At 40.5% G+C, this 18063-nt stretch overlaps 1 protein-coding gene and 1 pseudogene across 2 annotated transcripts in view; both read left to right on the top strand.

Annotated features, from left to right (window-relative positions):
• The window catches only part of CTDSPL (CTD small phosphatase like), a 109391-nt gene that overhangs the window by 23332 nt on the left and 67996 nt on the right, over positions 1-18063 (top strand). The window lies entirely within an intron of this gene.
• Positions 11022-11318, top strand: LOC114212232 (non-histone chromosomal protein HMG-14 pseudogene; annotated as a pseudogene).

The following is an 18063-nucleotide window of genomic DNA, read 5'->3' as shown; positions in this document are numbered from 1 at the left end:
ATTTGGCCCCAGGAGCCAAATTATTTTTTCAAAGTACTTTTAGGCACACTTTGGCAAAATATTGAGTGTAGTGGAATTCTTGTTGGAAACAGCCCACGTGCCGAGGTGTTTCTGAGCACCTTCTGACATGTGGATGCCCAGCCTCTGCAGCCTGCAGAGGCTGTCTGTGCCCAGGACACCCAAGTAAACCACACCCAAACATGCTCCTCGTGCTCTCCCGAATCAGCCCGTACGGCCCTGGGCCAGTAGGCCAAGGCGGAAAGGCAGTTTATGTAGTCATTAGGGCAAGGCTCCAGGCGTACTGCCTCCCGCCCAGTATTTATACCCCAGTTCCACCATTCCCAGCAGCACGACCCCTGACATCCCTTTCCCTGTTTTCTCATCGAGGAAGTGAGGATAAAAATGATTAAAAAAAAAATTATGTTACAAAAATAAAAATAATTCTTACCCCATAGGTCGGTTATGAGGATAACAAATCAGTGCATGTAAAGCGCTGGAAGCAGCGTTTAGCACATAGTAAGTGATCGGTAAGGGACTGCAGTTACTATCATTGTTTCATGGAAACCCTGATGAGATCATGAGACACTCAAGGCGTGACTCACGGCCCAGCACAGTTATCAAAGAGTTATCAATTCCCTCCTTGTTGCCTGAGCGCACATCAGAGAAATGACTAATAAGGTGGGAAGAGCGCTTCAAAATGCAGCCTGGACCTCTGAAGACAATGAAAATATGCCAGGTATTTCCTAGCAATAAGGTCAAGCCTTGCATAATTTAAGAAACACACAGCTGTTCAGCGTTTTGGTTCTTGAGAAGTGGTGGTTATATAACGGCTGTAACCACGCAGATGAACAGAGCCAAAGGTGGGGGAGAAGGTGCTTTGAAAAGATGTGTTAGTGCTGGAATGAAGGGTGTGATCGATGACAGACGTGGCGGCAGTTAGGGCTTCATAAAGTTTGGGTCCGGGAGATCCATGCATGCCCATTCTGGCACATGTTGGCTTGACAACAGGAAAAACATCTCTCGACATTTACTATCAGGCTAACACCAATGGGAGGTATGAAATTTTTCTCATATGAGCCATATTGCCGGTATTTTCTCACTCCCTGGTAATGTTTTTAAGCTAAAAGTAAGATTGCCTCACTCTCTAAAGTGATACAAAGCTGAATTAATCTCTGAAATTACAGGTTTTTCAAACTTTTCTTTAAAAAAAAAACAAAAACAAAACCTCAACTGAGAGGGTTGCCAAAGCTTCACCTTGCTGCAGTCATCGTGCCAAGTTAACCTTTCTTGGTGCTTCAGATGCCAAGCACAGGAGAGCGCTAGAAGGGTGCTGAAACACAAGTTCCAGCAGCTAATCTTTTGAGGGGTAGGAGATATTAGTCCATGAGCACCTACCAAGTGATCTCATGTGCTACCAAAATACTTCTTGGACTGCCCTGTTTGAGTTGTGCGATATTCTTTAAAAGAGGACTGACTGATTTAAATAGATTGCTTAGTGTTTGTCACAACCTCAGGCTCAAGCGTCTATCTAGAGACTAGAAAACCAGTTTGTTTCAGGAGCTATCTTTAGGCCATGCATCATTCCCATCTCCTAGGAGGAGCCAGAATAGTTCATTTGCTGCCCACGTGTTTTGGAGATGATGCTCAAACCAGGGGTCTTTAGACCCACAGATAGGGAGAGCGCCAGAGGGAGCTGCTGTGGGCCAGGCCAGGCCGAAAGCCTTACCTCTGCCTCTGCACTTGGTAGGCTTCTGTTTACCGTAGCAAGAAGCTGCCGTGGTGGAATGAGTCCCTGGAATGGCTGAGGCCCAGGAAAACTTTGTTGGATTGAAATACACAGTCTTACCTCAGGGTCTTTTAAAATAAATACTTTTTTAAATATTTTTAAATGAGAGCGAAATTTGAGGTGAATTTTCTTTTTTCTTTTTTTTTTTTTTTACTGTGGCCTGTCCAAGCAGTGGGGGGGACCAGAATGCTAGCTTGATGGCTGGGTGGCAGGCAACAGCCAGGAGGCCGTAGCTAGCTATCACTTTTATTTATTCACACGATACCCCCCATGCAGGACATGGGCCACACCATGCTGTAGAGGAAGGACAATGACTGTACAGTCTCACTGAGCACACGTGTGTGTGTGAGGCATTATTTTGAATACCAATCAGTTTGAAATTTTTCATAATAAAAGTTTTTATTAAAAAGTGAATTAGCATATTTGAGAACAAGGAGATATTGGAAGATAAAAATGTAACTAACTTAGGGGCGCTTGGGTGACTCAGTCGGTTAAGCGTCTGCCTTTGGCTCAGGTCATGATCTCCGGGTCCTGGGATCAAGTCCCGTATAGAGCTCCCTAATCAGTGGGGAGTCTGCCTCTCCCTCTCCCTTTGTGTGTGCTCTGTTGCTCCCTCTTCCTCTCTTTGGCTTTCACACTGTCTCAAATAAATAAATAAAGTCTTTTTAAAAAAAGTGTAACTTAAACGCTTGTTAAGTATGACAGAAGGACTGGAAAACAAAATCAGGGTGTTTCCAAAAGATAAAATGAAAAGATGAAGTGAGAAAATAGGGGAAGAATAATCTTTGAAAAAATTTAATGGCACATCCAGGAGTTTCAGTGTCTGACTAATAGGAATTCCAAGGAGAAAAAACAGAGAAATAGAAGGAAATTATCCAAGAAAAAATACAAGAGAAGTTTCAGAACTGAAGATCAAGTCTAGATTAAAACATGCAATGAATGAGGGGTGCCTGACTGGCTCAGTCAGTGGAGCATGCAACTTTTGATTTCAGGGTTGAGTTTGAGCCCCACATTAGGTGTAGAGATGACTTAAAAAAAATAAAATCTTAAGAAGTACAACAAATGAAAAAAAAATTACCCAAACCCACATATATTGTCATCAACAGTCAAAACTCCAGAAACAGTGAAAGCTTTTGGAGGGCTGAAAACTTGTCACAAACAAATGAATGAAAATCAGAATGCTATCAGAGTTCTTAATATCAGTACTGGGAGCTAGAAGACAATGGAATAAAGTCAACAAAAATTCTGAGGGAAATTTTCCATCTAGAATTTTATACTCAGCTCAACTTTCAATCAAATGTGAAGATAGGACAAAGACATATTTCAATCTGCAAGGACTCAAAACTTTGCTTCCTGTGGATCTTTTCTAGGAAACAACCAGACTAAATACTTCAGTGAAATGAGGAAATAAATAAAAAAGGCGAAAGAAACAGAATCCAGAAGGCAGGGAACCAACACAGGAAAACAGTGCAGAGAAGCCCAGTGTGTATAAAACAGACTCAGCTGTTTTGAAATTCCAGATTATCTGACAGATTTGGCCATTTAGAAAATAATATTTATTGATAATTCAGGCAGGGTGTTTAGAAGAATTTGAATAAAAGTGCGTAGAAGATTAAACAAATGAAATAAAAAGGGAAATGTTAACTCCAAGGGAAAAATGGTACACAGAAAAAAAATCAGAGTAAACTTCTTGGCTTTTCAGTGAAAAGTTCATTCTCATACTAATGTAAAGGAAGGGGAAATGTGGTAGATGGTGTAAAAGAGCTGAATTCTAAATTATTATAACAAAATTAATAGATGAAGGATAAGTAGATAAACCAAGAAATGGCAATATTAACATATTACTTGGTTTTTAAAAAAACTAAAAGCATTGAAAGTGTTTTCCTAGTGTTTTTTTAATTCAGTATTTTTCAGAAATTTGATTTAAACCATGTGATTTTGTCTGCTCTGATAAAAATTAAAATTATTAAAAAAAATAATAAAAGGTCCAAAGTTTGGTCATCGGTGGGAAATTCAAGCCTGCATTGTTCAACAAGCTTTTGCCAGCACAGGCATCACCTGTGTGGTGGGTGACAGCACACAAAGTCTTGACTGGATCTAGGCTGTCTGTCTCCAGGTTCCTTGTCACAGGATATCCTTCCTGTCCCCTGGCAGGTGACTAGGTTTTCTCCTGCCCCAGCCATACCAAGTTTCAGGTGAGGTTATAAGACAGAGCAGGGGTGTGTGCCTCTTAACAGGAAGGGAGGGAGGGAGGGAGGGGAAGAGGAAAGAAGGAAGGAGGGAAGGAAGGAAGGAAGGAGAAAATCCCCTTCATAGATGAATTTAGAAAACAATTTGCCACTTTGCTATTGAGACAGCTTCAGGGAAATTCTATCCAAAATGCATCCAGCTGGATCTGGCATCAGATGACGATTCCACTTTTTCACCACGTGAAGCCTGTTGGTGTGACTCCGTGTGTCTCAAGGCCAGCCCCAGGGAGTAGAATTAACTGGTGGGCACACCAGGCTGTCCTGTTTTCACCACTGCCCAGGTTGGAGTTGGGTACTAAGGGTTCCAGGCTGGCCCAACCTGGGGATGGCCGACCCAAGAGACCTAGAAAACAAGACTGAGCCAGATTTCCCTCCCATGGGTAGCCTTCTCTCCACTGTCACCACTGCTCACTGGAGGTGCCTTATCATAAATCTGGGACCTATCCCAGTCCAGGCTAATCCGCAGCTGGGCTCACTGAGTCTCTTAGAATTGGACCATCCAGACCATGGCCATATTTCAGCAGCCATTCAGTTCTCTATACTCCTGATGATCAGCACTGGCTGAAAGAAGTGACTGCACAGGAAAGCCCTTTCTACTCCTACACACAGGTATGTGCAGGGTACCAGGCCACCTACAGGCTAGGACACACTGTTTGTGTACATAGGTCTGCGTTAAAGCCCAGACCGTCCTCTGTTGCAGGCTTGGAGTGCCATTTTACAGTGGAAATGACTGTACCAAACTCCTAGTTGGAGAGAACCCCTTGCACTTTCAGTTAGCTAAGGTTTAACCTGTTCATGGAAGTGTCTTCCTTTGAAAAGAACATCTTTTATTTTTTAGGTAGTGAGCCATTTTTAAAAATCTTACTGGTTTATTACAGAAGTAATGCATGCTTATAACAGATTGAAACAATACAAAAGTATGTTAGAAAAGGATTTCCCCCATCCTAATCCCATCCGTAGGGGAAAAGGGTGGTATATATGTATGTATATACAACTTTATATAACATATACATATATATACATACATGTATATATACCGCAGATGTATGCACACATGTGTCTTTGCAAAGCATGACTCAATATATATGGTTATTGTTCAACAAAAATGAGCCTATGCAATGCACCTTGTTTTTTTCTGTTGATATATATTATAGACATCTTTTCATATTATATAGATTTACCTCATTCTCAGAAATACTCTTTATAAGGATGTACTTCATTTATCTAAGCCCCTTATCAATGGACATTTGGATTCTTCCAGACTTTTGATATTAATATTCTTGATGCAATAACATCCTTAACTCTGAAATCTGCAGCCTTTGTTCAGATTCCAGATAGTCCATACTTGGTGACCTGTAGCAAGTTACTTAAACTCTGTGCCTCGGTTTCCTGGTATATAATATGGGAATAAAATTGTCCTCAGAGTGTCCCTATGAAAAAAGAGCTAAGTATTTAGCATATTATAATAATGATAGCTAATATTTATTGAGTGCTTACTATCAGCCAGGCACTGTGTGGGTAAACAAATACCACAATTTCATGCATTAGCCTTATAACACATTTTTTTATATCTGCAAAAGAAAGTTCTACATTATTATTATTGAAATGACATTAGTTATTCCTATGCATCTACTCCTCCAGGTAAATTTTTAAATCAACTTTCCACCTACATCCCATCAATATGACAAGTTTTTTTTTTTTTTTAAGTCTAGTTGGAATTTTGAAGGGTGTTTGTACTCTTGAAGGGTGCCAGAGTAGAAAGACCCTTGGACTTGAGTTAAAGAGAACTGGATAGTCTCGTGGTGTCCCTCCAAAGCCGTGTGACCATGGGCAGTTCATGTAAGTGCTCTGAGCAACTGCAGCTTCCCTACCTAGTAACCAGGAGGGATGATCCGTATGGGAGCAGAGGGTGGGGATATTCTAAGAAAGCACTAGAACAGCACCTGACAATATTTTTGAATGTGCTTGCTTCTGAGACAAGTGTTTTTGCTTTGTCTTCTGGTCCTTTGTCATCACCATTTTCAGTGGCAACTCTAAGATGATCTTCTGTGAAAAGAGTTTGTGTAAGAGCAAGAACTGCAGTGAGCGAGCAGGATGAAGTTTAAGGCCCCCGCTTCCTGTGCAAGGCGAGCTGAACATTTATGACCAGTGAAGATTAGCCAAAAGGGAGGAAAGGGAATTGGGACAAACATAGACTGTTCCATTGTGCCGGCATGTGCCACCAACCGTGGCGTGGACTTCCTGCTGCAGGACACAGCTGACCTTTGGAGAGTCACTGTCTGGGTGAGGCTGTCCTTTAGCAGGACAGCACACAGCTGTTGTTTAGATGTCAGAGGCTAGTTAATAACTGTGTTTGGCAGTCAGCTTGGGATGTTAACAGTTTGGAAAACAGTCTGCTTCTAGGTTTAAGGAAGGCGAATATGAAGAGAATCTTTGTGTTGCTAACAGGTTGTTTGGTAATCCTACTTTGAACAAAAATTAACACTTACCAGTAGCTTTAAATAATACTAAGAGAACTCAAAAGTCAGAGCAGATGTGCAGGAGAAGGTCACACTTCCAGAGCTCTCTTGGGAACTATTTCTGGACTAACAAGTCCAATAAACATGTTAATTCAGGTTGAGATTTCTAATGCAAATATTGACTCAATCTCAACCTTTTGCAGTTAATTCTCCAACGTGAATGTGTCCTTTCAGGCTCTCTTGGCCTGTTTTCTTGTGCCTCATACTTTACCCACCCTTCATTTTCAACTCTTAGCTTTTAATAGTTCTGCATTCTGTCTCTAGATCTGAATAATGTTAAGAGGCCTAAATTGAACTTTTCCTCACTTTCCCAGTGGCATACTTGTGGGAAAGGAGGAAGGAGAAGAGACTGTTGAGACCAGGAAATCTTGGCGGAATGTAAATGGTTCCCAGACGTAGATCAGATGACGTAGAAATAACTTCTTACCCACTGTTTACCATTAAAGGAAAAACTGAGGGCAGGTTGTTTTGTTGACCGCTCCCCCTCCAGTTCACATGATTTTTAAAAAATTACTGTTCATTTTAAAATATGTGTTTTAAAGTTTCTATGAATTGGTGTGCAAACTGCTGCATAGCTAGCCAACTTTTAGTGTAAAATAGAAAAAGCTTTGTCTGAAAGATATGACAAATATACTGTATTTTTACTTCACCTTCATTCCTGAAGGATATTTTCACTGGATATAGAATTCTGGGTTGAGGATTTTTTTTTTCCAGATGCTGTTTTACCATCTTCTGGCTTCCTTGGTTTCTGATGAGAAGTCAGTGGTCACTAGAATCATTGTTATCTTTATGTAATTTATCATTTTTCTCTGGCTGCTTTCAAGATTTTCCTTTCTTTATCTTTGGTTTTATTTATCCTGATTAGAGTTCATTGAGCTTCTTAAATCTGTAAAATTAGGTTTTATACCAAATTTGGAGAATTTTCAGCCGTTATTTCTTTGAATATTTTTCTACCCCATTCTCTTTTCTCCTTCTGAGACTGGTTATACCTGTGATAGACTTACTTATTTGTTATCTTAATTCCAGTATAGTTAACATATATTGTTACATTAGTTTCAGGTGTACAATATAGTGATTCAACAATTCTGGTCATCACCCGGTGCTCATCACAAGTGCCCTCCTTAGTCCCCATCACCTATTTCACCCATCCCCCCACCCACCTCCGCTCTGGTAACCAGCAGTTTGTTCTCTATAGTTAAGAGTATGTTTCTTGGTTTATCCCTCTCTCTCTCTCTTTCTCTTTTGCTCATTTGTTTTGTTTCTTAAATTCCACATATGAGTGAAATCATATGGTATTTGTCTTTCTCTGACTGACTTATTTCACTTAACGTTATATTCTCTTGCTCCATCCATATCATTGCAAAGGGCAAGATTTCATTCCTTTTTGTGGCTGAATAATATTCCCGTGTGTGTGTGTGAGTGTGTGTGTGTGTATACACATACCACCTCTTATTTATTCATTCATCTATCAATGGACACTGGGCTGCTTCTAAAATTTGGATATTGTAAATAATGCTGCTATAAACATAGGGGTACATGTATTCCTTTGAATTAGTGTTTTTGTATTTTTTGGGTAGACACCCAGTAGTATGCTTACTGGATTGTAGGGTAATTCTATTTTTAACTTCTGGGGCACCTCCATGCTGTTTTCCACAGTGGCTGCACCAGTTTTCATTCCCACCAACAGTGCGTGAGTTCCTTTTTCTTCACATCTTTGCCAGCACTTGTTGTTTTTTGTGGTTTTGATTTTAGCCATTCTGACAGGTGTGAGGTGATATTTCATTGTGGTTTTGATTTGCATTTCCCTGGGTTGAGTGAGGTTGAGCATCTTTTCATGTGTCTGTTGGCCACTATGATAGACCTTTTGATATTGTCCTATAGGTCTGATGTTCTGGGTTTGCTTTTTTTTTTTCAATCTTTTATTTCTCTCTGTTCTTCAGATTGGGTAATTTCTGTTGGTCTATCTTCAAGATCACTGACACTTTCCAATATAATTTCTATTCTATTAAGTTCATCCAGTGATTTTTTTTTTGAAAATTTTGTATGTTGTATTTTTAATTACAGAACTTCCAGTTGGTTCTCTTTTATAGTCTCTATTTCTCTGCCAAGGTTTTCTGTATATTTCATATATTCTTTTATGCCATTGAGTGTAATTAGAATAGCTGCTTTAAAATCCTTATCTGCTAATTGCAACATCTGGGTTATCAGGATTGCTATTGATTGCCTTTTTTCTTGAGGATGGGCTGCATTTTCCCATTTCTGTGCATGTTTAATAATTTTGGGTTGTATGTTGAACGTTGTACTACTACATTATGGAGACTCTGGATTCTATTATATTCTTCTGAAGAGGTTTATTGCATGGGGGGCAGGTTATTGTTTATTTTGGTTTTTGCCTTAGCTAGCAATTACCTTGGTTGAATTAAAACCACAAACCCTGGCTGTTGGGCTAAGCATCTCAATTCTTGGCTCAGTTATTTTATTCTTAGCTAGGTTGCCTAGAGTCTGCCCCATGCATGCATGTCTCAGGAGATTTGGGCAGAGTTTTTACGCAGAATTTGAGGCTTTCTCTTTCTGGGATTCCCGCTTCACTTTCCAGTGGCTGTGGTGGTCCCAAAATCTGTCTCTGAAAGACTGCATGCTTTCTGTTGGAGTTTTAGCCCTCAGCATGACACTGACCACAGCCTGCCACCAGGCTAAAAGCCATAAAATTGAGAAACACCTCTATGTCTTTTCCTTTCTCCGACATCTCAGCCCTCCTGCAGAATCTACCTATTTCTTTGTCTTTCTACAGGGCCTTCAGGCAATTGTTTTTATAAATTTTGTCTGGAGTATATAGCTTTTTCCGGGAGAATTGGTCCAATAGGAGCTAACTTGGCCATACCAGAGGTAAAACTAAAAGCACACTTTTAAAGTGCAAACTGCTCCTTCCTATAATTAGTTCAGATTAGCAAAATTGAAAAATATATCTATAAGTAGATAAAGACATGGAACTTGAAAACTTCTTGAGGAAACAGTTATTTTTAGGGTATTAGTAAACTACTATTAACAACCAAATAAGCAGCATAGTTTGTTGTATACTTCAACATATTAATGAGATACCAGAAGCTTCTTTGTTAAATCTTTTAGTCAAAGTTTCTGTTTCATACTAGCCAACTGAAAGTTGCCAGGCAGCAACTTAATATACCAATTCACAGAATTAAAGGGAGAAACAAAAAAATACCTCAATCAGAGTTGGAGATTTTCCCACTGTCAGCAACTGATAGACCAATTACACACACACACACACAAAATTTTCAGTAAAAAGCATAGATGAAGACATAAGCCAGATTGATGTTTGTAGACTGCTACATTCAACAACAACAGGATATACATTCCATAAAACAAGTCTCAATAAAGTTTAAAAAGTTGGAATATGTAGAGAATGTAGCATATCCTCTGACTACATTGGAATTAAATTAGAAATCAATAACAGAAATATATCTTGGGAAACCCCAAATATTTGGAAATTCAGGAACACACTTTAAATAATCTGTGTTTCAAAGAAGAAATCACAAGAGTATTTGAAAATAATTTTAACTAAATGATAATGAAAATATAACATCAAAATTTATAGGATGCAGCTAAAGCAGTACTTAGAGGAAATTTTAGAGCTTTAAATGTTTGTTTTATAAAAAGGTATTTTTTAAAAAGATTTATTTACTTATTTATTTAAGAGAGAGAGAGGAGGGGCAGAGGGAGAAGGAGAAAGAGAATCCAAAGCAGACTCTGTGCTGAGCACTGAGCCCAGCCAGGGGCTCGATTCCACAACCCTGAGATCATGACCTGAACCAAAATCAAGAGTTGGACACTTAACCAACTGAGCCACCCAGGAGCCCCAAAAAGAAAAGTCTTAAATGTGCTATACAGTAGCACTTTCTGTGACAATGGAAATGTTCTGTATCTGTGTTGTCAAGTCTGATAGTCACTAATCATATGTGGCTTTAATTTTTAATTAATTTATTTAAATTAATTTAAATTTAGATACCCACATGTGGTCGTTGGCTATGATATCAGATAAGACAGGTCTAAAACTCAGTGACTGAAGGTTTCCTCGTAAGAAAAATATCCAGGGCACCTGGATGGCTCAGTCATTAAACGTCTGCCTTCGGCTGAGGTCATGATCCCAGGGTCCTGGGATCGAGTCCTGCATCAGGCTCCCTGCTCAGCGGGAAGCCTGCTTCTCCCTCTCCCACTCCCCCTGCTTGTGTTCCCTCTCTTGCTATGTCTCTATCTGTCAAATAAATAAATAAAATCTTTAAAAAAAAAAAAGAAAGAAAAATATCCAAAATAAGTAGTAAGAAGGACATGAAAAAGAAAAGAGCAGTGGGGAGGAATGACAACAGCCAGGCAGCCCAGCTTCATGAAGGCTCTGCACACACCTCAGCCCCACAGGCGCAGGCACCGGGCACTCGCCCACCCCCCACCATGATGCCCAAGAGGAAGGTTGGCTCCTGCGAGGGGGCAGCAAAAGAGGAGCCCAAGAGGAGGTTACTGAGGTTGTCAGCTAAACCTGCTCCTGCAAAAGTGGAAATGAAGCCAAAAGCAGCAGGAGAGGATAAATCTTCAGACAAAAAAGTGCAAACAAAGGGGAAAGGGGGAGAAAAGGGAAGACAGGCTGAAGTGGCTAACCAAGAAACGAAAGAAGACTTACCTGCCGAAAACAGAGAAACTAAAAATGAGGAGAGTCCAGCCTCTGATGAAGCAGGAGAGAAAGAAGCTGTCTGATTAATATCATATATCATGTCTTATCAGTGGTTCCTATCTCCCTTCTTGTACAATCCAGAGAAATATTTTTATCAACTATTTCATAAATCCAAGTTTTTTAGTAACTCTAGAAACATTTTTAAGAAAGAGGGAATCCTCCTCATCCCATTTTTTAAGTGTATATGCTTTTTTATAAGAGGTGAAATCATTTGTTGGTTTTTATTTTTTGGTACAACCAGAGAATCGTGAGATATTGAATATGGGAGGCTTTGATTGTCTTATGTGTCAGCTCAACATTCCATAGATGGGGTAGTTTTTATATCCTATAATACTAAGCATACTAAATGGCAATTTGGAGTCAGTCGTGCATTTAATGTGTCTTGAACATTTTAAATTCTATTTCCATGTTGTTTTTGGTAGAATTGATTCCTAAAGAAAACCACTCCTTGATCTTGGCTCTCCCTGTCAGAATTTTGCGCACTCTGTAACATCTTGGTCTGGTAGTCCAGTTTTCCTAGTAACTTGTTAATGTGCTGTGCGAGATTAAAAACTTGAGTATGTAGTGTATATGATATTAAGTTGTGAATTAATGGGACTTAACAGATAATAGTGTATCAACATTTGAAGATATTGGTACTTGATATACTGTTAAGGAAAATTTGCCTTCTAATTTTAAGCTGGGAGGTCACTGGAATAACTCTTAGAAAAGAATCACAACTACATGACTTTTTAGATGTTCAGTATGTACATTAAGAATTGTGTACAAATTGAAATGTCTGTACTGATCCTTAGAACAACCAATAAAGACTCAATTATGAAAGAAAAAAAGGTAAGAGCATAAATCAGTAAACTGGAAAATAGACAAAAAGTAGAGAAAAACCATAAATCCAAATGCTTTGTCTTTTAAAAGATTAATAAAATTGATTAGATATACAGAGAGCACTTAGCACCAAGAACCAGAATAAAAGAGGTGTTATCAATCCTACAGACATTAAAAAATTAATAAGGGAATATTAGGAACAACTTTATACCAAAAAAATTAAACAACTTAGATGAATTCTACAAATTCTTTGAAAAATACAGCTTATCAAAACTGACACCTGGGGGCACCTGGGTGGCTCAGTTGGTTAAGCATCTGCTTTCGGCTCAGGTCATGATCCCAGGGTCCTGGGATTAAGCCCCACGTCAGGCTCCCTAGTTAGCAGCGAATCTGTTTCTCCCTCTCCCTCTGTCCCTCCCCCTGCTTTGTGCTTTCTTTCTCTCCCTCTGGCAAATAAATAAATAAGTCTATTTAAAAAAAAAAACTGACACCTGATGAAACAGAAAATCTCAATAACCCTATGTCTATTAAAACAATTCTAATTCAGTGTCAAAAACCTTCCCACAAGCAATTTGGAGTTCTCAGTGTTGGTAGGAATGTAAAATGATATAACCATTTTGGAAAGCTCTAGCATTTCTTTCTTTTTTTTTTTTTTAAGTAGGCTCCATCCATGCCCAGTGTAGAGCCCAAACAGGGCTTGAACTCATGACCCTGAAATCAAGAGTCGGACACTTAACTGCCACCCAGGCACCCCTCTAGCATTTCTTATAAAACAAATATATCCTTATGTGACTCAGCAATTTTACTCAGAGTTATTTACACAAGAGAAATTGAAATATGTGTTGACAAACACTTATAAAGCCTATATGTCCCTATTAGTAGGAAAATGGATACAGAAACAGTGATATATAATGGGATGTTACTTAGCAGTATCAAGGAGAAAATTACTAATACATGCAACATGTATGAAACTAAAAAACTGAAAGATGCCTTCCACAAAAAGAAGTGTTTAGTATTTGATTCCACTTATATGAAATTCTAGAGTAGGCAAAACTAATCTATGGTGGGGGGGTGGAAATCAAAACAGTGGTTCCTTATGGCAGAGTAGGGATTTTTTTAACTCAGGTGTATATACTTATGTAAACTCAGTGTATATACATTTAAGATTTGGGCACTTCATTGAATATAAATTTTACTATAAGAGAAGAAGAATGAATATTGAACCGTAGTTAATGATACACATTCTGAATTATTTAGAGGAAGTAGAATGGTACCTGTAGTTTACTTTGAAATACATCAAAAAGATTAAATGGATTAATGAATGAATACAAGAATGGATATGTGTACAGATATGTGATAAAGTAAGTACAGTCAAATAAACGTTAATGGTAGAATCTAGGTGGCCCTAAACACACTTTGTTGTATATGTGAAATTTTTCATAACAAAATGTTGGGGAGAAAGAGCGAGGAAGAAGTTTGCTTCTAATTCCATGTACACAGAATTACTGCAGTGCAGTGAATTGAACCTTTATTGGATCTGCCTTTATAGACAAGAAAAATGTATTACGGACCATTTGTTCTGAGTTTCTCAAGAGCTGCCAATAAGCCAAGAACCATGGAATAATTAACTAATTAATTAATATGAATCAAGCATTTTCCCTCTCCTCTGAGAACTCGCAATCTGATGAAGGATGTAAAACAAACATACCAATAATAGAATGCAGAATATGGTACATTCTCTAATAGAGATAGGGATAAGCTGGTGTGGTTGTTCAGGAGAATGAGAGCATATTTAGGTTGGAGGAACCATGGAGGCTGCATGGAGGAGGGGATATATTGAATACCAATGGACAGAGGGCCTGAACAGGGGAGATGGTATCCCAGGTACAGAAAGGAGCCTGTGCAGGTGTTTGGAGAGTGTGGAATAAAGGTAGAATGGTGAGACTAGGGCCTTAACCAGGTTTGGATTTTACTCAGTAGATAGGAGGGAGACATTGTGTCTTTGCACAAGGCCGGGAGACAGATGCTTTACCATTAATGTTATTTAGTGGTACCTAGAAATGCGGGAAGCCCAGATGGGAGCCCCGACCCCCTCCTCACTGTAAGGCTTTATTCCAATCATGTGCTCCCTTGGAGGGGTGCCCAGGCCCTGGCTTTGATTTGAAAGGAATTAGATTAGAGGATCTCCAAGGCCCTTCCAGTTCCAACATTCTGTGATCTTATGGCCGCTTGAAAAAGTTGTTGCTCAAACAGAGTAAATATTTCCTCTTGCAATATTATTGTACTCTATTAGCCAACTCTTTCTTCATCAAGTCTGGATTGTACTGTTAGATACAAATCCCATATTCAAGTGTCAGAGCTCTGAGCTGTTGCTGGGTGATAATGCTGCTTTTTACAGAGTTTTAACATTTCAAGCTGTTGAACTTTCACATTCTGAAAAAATCACTGATGGTGATGTTAAGCCAGATGGGGTTACAGGGGAAAACTTACAGCAATTTGTGGGAATCTGGAAGTTCTACATCTGTCACAGATGAGTCTGAATAATCTGACCTTGAAATGAGACTCTTCACAGAACGCTTATAGCATTCTGGTAATTCCTGAGTGCAAGGAAATGGAATCTTAAAACTGTGTGGAACAACACAATTTCTTTGGATGAAAAGAGTATCTTTTACCACGTGAGTTTTTATTAATGGTTTTAATATTATATCTGATGTGTTCTCATATTTGGTCCCAAAGATAAAAGTCCCATACAATATATTGAACCATTGGGTGCTGATGAAAAATTAACTTTCCATCTCTATGCATCCAGGTCCAGGTGGACGCCTGCTCTGTCAAGTGTGAAGGAAAGATAGTGGAGATATTGTTACTTCCAGACCACTGGGTCCAAGTGTTTGATGTGAGGAAAGAAATGATAGGCTGAAAAAGTTGTGTGGTGTGGAAACCCAGACTCCTTGGGAGGAAGAACAGAAAGAAAGGTAGCCCAGAGCACTTCCATAGTAATTTTGCCGTGGCTGTGGTGGTTTGCTGGTTGGCTTAGCCCCAGTTCCAAAGACTCAAGCTTGATGCTTCCGGCATGCTAGTTACACAGACCTGAGCTTCAGAGAAAACACATCTCCTGGCATCTGTTCACTTTTCATCTTACTAGGGAGAGAAACCATGTCCCAACCTCATCAGAACACCAGGCCACCCCTCTCCAGGTGTCTCAGATATCTGTGCTCTGTGAACTTGGCAGAGATGGTCTTTTACAGGGAGGGTCTTCTCTCAGGGATCCCTAGTGAGAGGGGTCTCAGATCAGAGCTGCTTCAGAGAGGTAAGGGCTGTGCCTCTAGACCCAGGCCCCAATTAAGGAGGGGGGCAATGTTTTTCTTTTGCTGGGAAATGAGGAGTGCCACCTCAGAGACTCTATTCCATTTTAAAAATATTTCACTGAAATGTCTGCTGTTAGCAAACAGCATGTTTTGAAGCCAGATATCCTGTCCAAATAGTAATAACAATGTCACAACTTCTCACTGATACACTTTCCCCTTTCTTCAATTTACTTACAAGGATTTTTCTTGTGGTTATAAAAGAAACTATAGAAATCATAGAAAACATACAAAAATATATGCATAATAACACAACTTAAAGATGTTAATCATTGTTAGCTTTTTTATTTTTCTTCTTGCCTTTTGAATTTCTCTTATGTGCATGTATAATGTCATAAGGGGATCATGGGAAATATAACACATGGATAGCTTAATATGTCAGCTATTTTTCACATGAGGGTTTTTCCCAAATTATAAAAACCCTTAGAGAATATCGAATATTTGTTCTCTTCTGTGGACATAGCATCACTTTTTAAAATAGTACCTTGCTATTAGACTTTTAGACTGTTTCCAATGTTCTGTTGTAAAAGCAGCAGTATCCTTTGTTTCAGGAGACATACTTCTGTGTCTGGGGAAGGAAGAGAAATGCGTAAGTTTGCCAGGGTGCCTGATGCCCCTGACTGAGCCTTGTCATGGTCTTTGTCTGGCTTTCTGTGGATGCTGGGTCCAAACTGAAGGAACAGAGAGGGAATCTTCCGATCCACTAATGATGGCAGGGGCCACTCTGTATCTGTGCTGCCCTTCCCAGGGGACAAGCAGGCTCTGGGAATGGGAGTCCATCTCGTTGGACGGTAGCCCCAGTAGGCCCAAGGACCTAACCCTTCCTCACTCTGTTTTCCTCAGAAAGAATGATATCTTTTTCTGGGTTCCCACTTGACTGTGGTCGTAGACACTAAAACAGAGGAGCTTGAAGTGGCTTGGAGCCTACTTGGCCTCATAATAATAGTAATAACTAGCTAATATTTATTGAGCATCTGCTATAATGTGTCAAGTGTTTTACATACAGCATCTTATTTAATCTGTAGACCCCTTGTTCTGAGAGCGAGAAGTAGTGCTGCCCAGTGGAAAACAAGCAAGACAGGCTCTGGAATTAAACAGACAGTGCTTGGAGCCCAGCGCCGCCATTTACCAGCAGCCCTGTGACTAGGCAGGTTTATTGGTCAGGAATGCATTCAGCTGCAAAACTCAGAAAACCCAACCAAGAGTGGCTTAAATACGTAAGTAGTTATTTCTCAGACACAATGAGAATTCTGGAAGGAGCCAGTCCAGGGCTCACACAGTGTCATCAGACACTCAGTCTCTTACCTTCCTATCTATATTGTCCCTGGCATGTGGCTTTCCTCCTCATGGTGGCAGATGGCTGCTTCATCTGTGGCAGGAAGAAGAAGTAGAGGAGAAAGCAGGGCCAATCCCTAGATCAGGAAAGCAAAAGCTTTTTCCCCGAAATGCTCAGCTTATGTCTGATTGCCAGAAGTCCATCATGTGGCCACCTAGGTGTAAAGGGCTCTGTGGGAGAAGTTTCAGCTGCACACACTGCCATCCGTAAAGGGATCAGGGTTCTGTTGGAAAGGGAGGCAAGGGATTGTTTGATGGGTGCTCACCCAAACACTCACACATCAGTGGCTATACCAGCAAGTCATTTAATATCTTGGAAGCTCAGTTGTTCCTCTGGTAATAATTCCTTCCTATTCTAGTCAGGCTTTTTCAGCCTCTAAGAGGTGTGTCCAGTTTGTCAGCTCCTTGGGCATATCCTCAGGGACAAGGGGAAACTCAAGTCTGAGTCCCAGCTACACACACCCCATTCACCCAGGGTCTTTGTACTTCCCAGCAGGCTTGTTAACACCTCATCATTCAGGATGTACCAGGAACTCTCAGTACCTACTGCCAAGCCAACACTTTAGAACTGGGCATCCAGGGCTCCTTACCCTTGGGATTCTTTCAGGCGTGCAAAGCTGGACTCTTGGCTCCTTCTTTCTCTTGCTTCTAGTGCTCTCTTTACTGTCTCACCCCAACTGCTGTCCCTGCTGCCACTGCTGTGTCTCACAGTCAGACCCCCCCAAAGAGATGATGTCTTGGGTCAAACAGTCACCACTCATGAGGAACATCATGGTCAGGCAGAGTCTTACACCAGGCCACCCCAGTGGTCACCCTTTAGCCACAAAACACACCATGGCTTCTTTCCTCGACAGAGACCTGTGGCTGTGGCAGGTGCCAGTGGATCCCAGATCCTCTCCAATATATTACATCAGAGTCTCAGGCACATAGCTCTGCACAACTGTAGGGGCAGGGGCACCAGGCACCTTGAAGGAACATGGGAGAACGCATGGGAGTTGTGTTCCAGAAAACTCCGATTCCCTGAAGTGGAGCAACAGGAAGGGAGGTACAGACCCCAGGTGGGCTTCTCTGGGCCCTGCCAGAGCCAGGCAAGGATGCCTGGCTTGTTTTAAGACTTTGAGATTGGCGTGGTGGTGGGGCGGGGCGGGGGGGTGATTCCTGTTACCTGGCCGTGGGAGAGCCACGCAGCAGCCTGGGCCACTGGCATACTAACACCAGGGCAGAGTGGAAAGTGTGGGTTCTCTGA

Source organism: Eumetopias jubatus, unplaced genomic scaffold (assembly GCF_037043125.1).
Source record: "Eumetopias jubatus isolate StellerSeaLion01/CBP00866 unplaced genomic scaffold, mEumJub1_p1.0 scaffold_1, whole genome shotgun sequence".
Lineage (NCBI taxonomy): Eukaryota > Metazoa > Chordata > Mammalia > Carnivora > Otariidae > Eumetopias > Eumetopias jubatus.
This window is presented reverse-complemented; position numbering and strand designations above follow the sequence as displayed.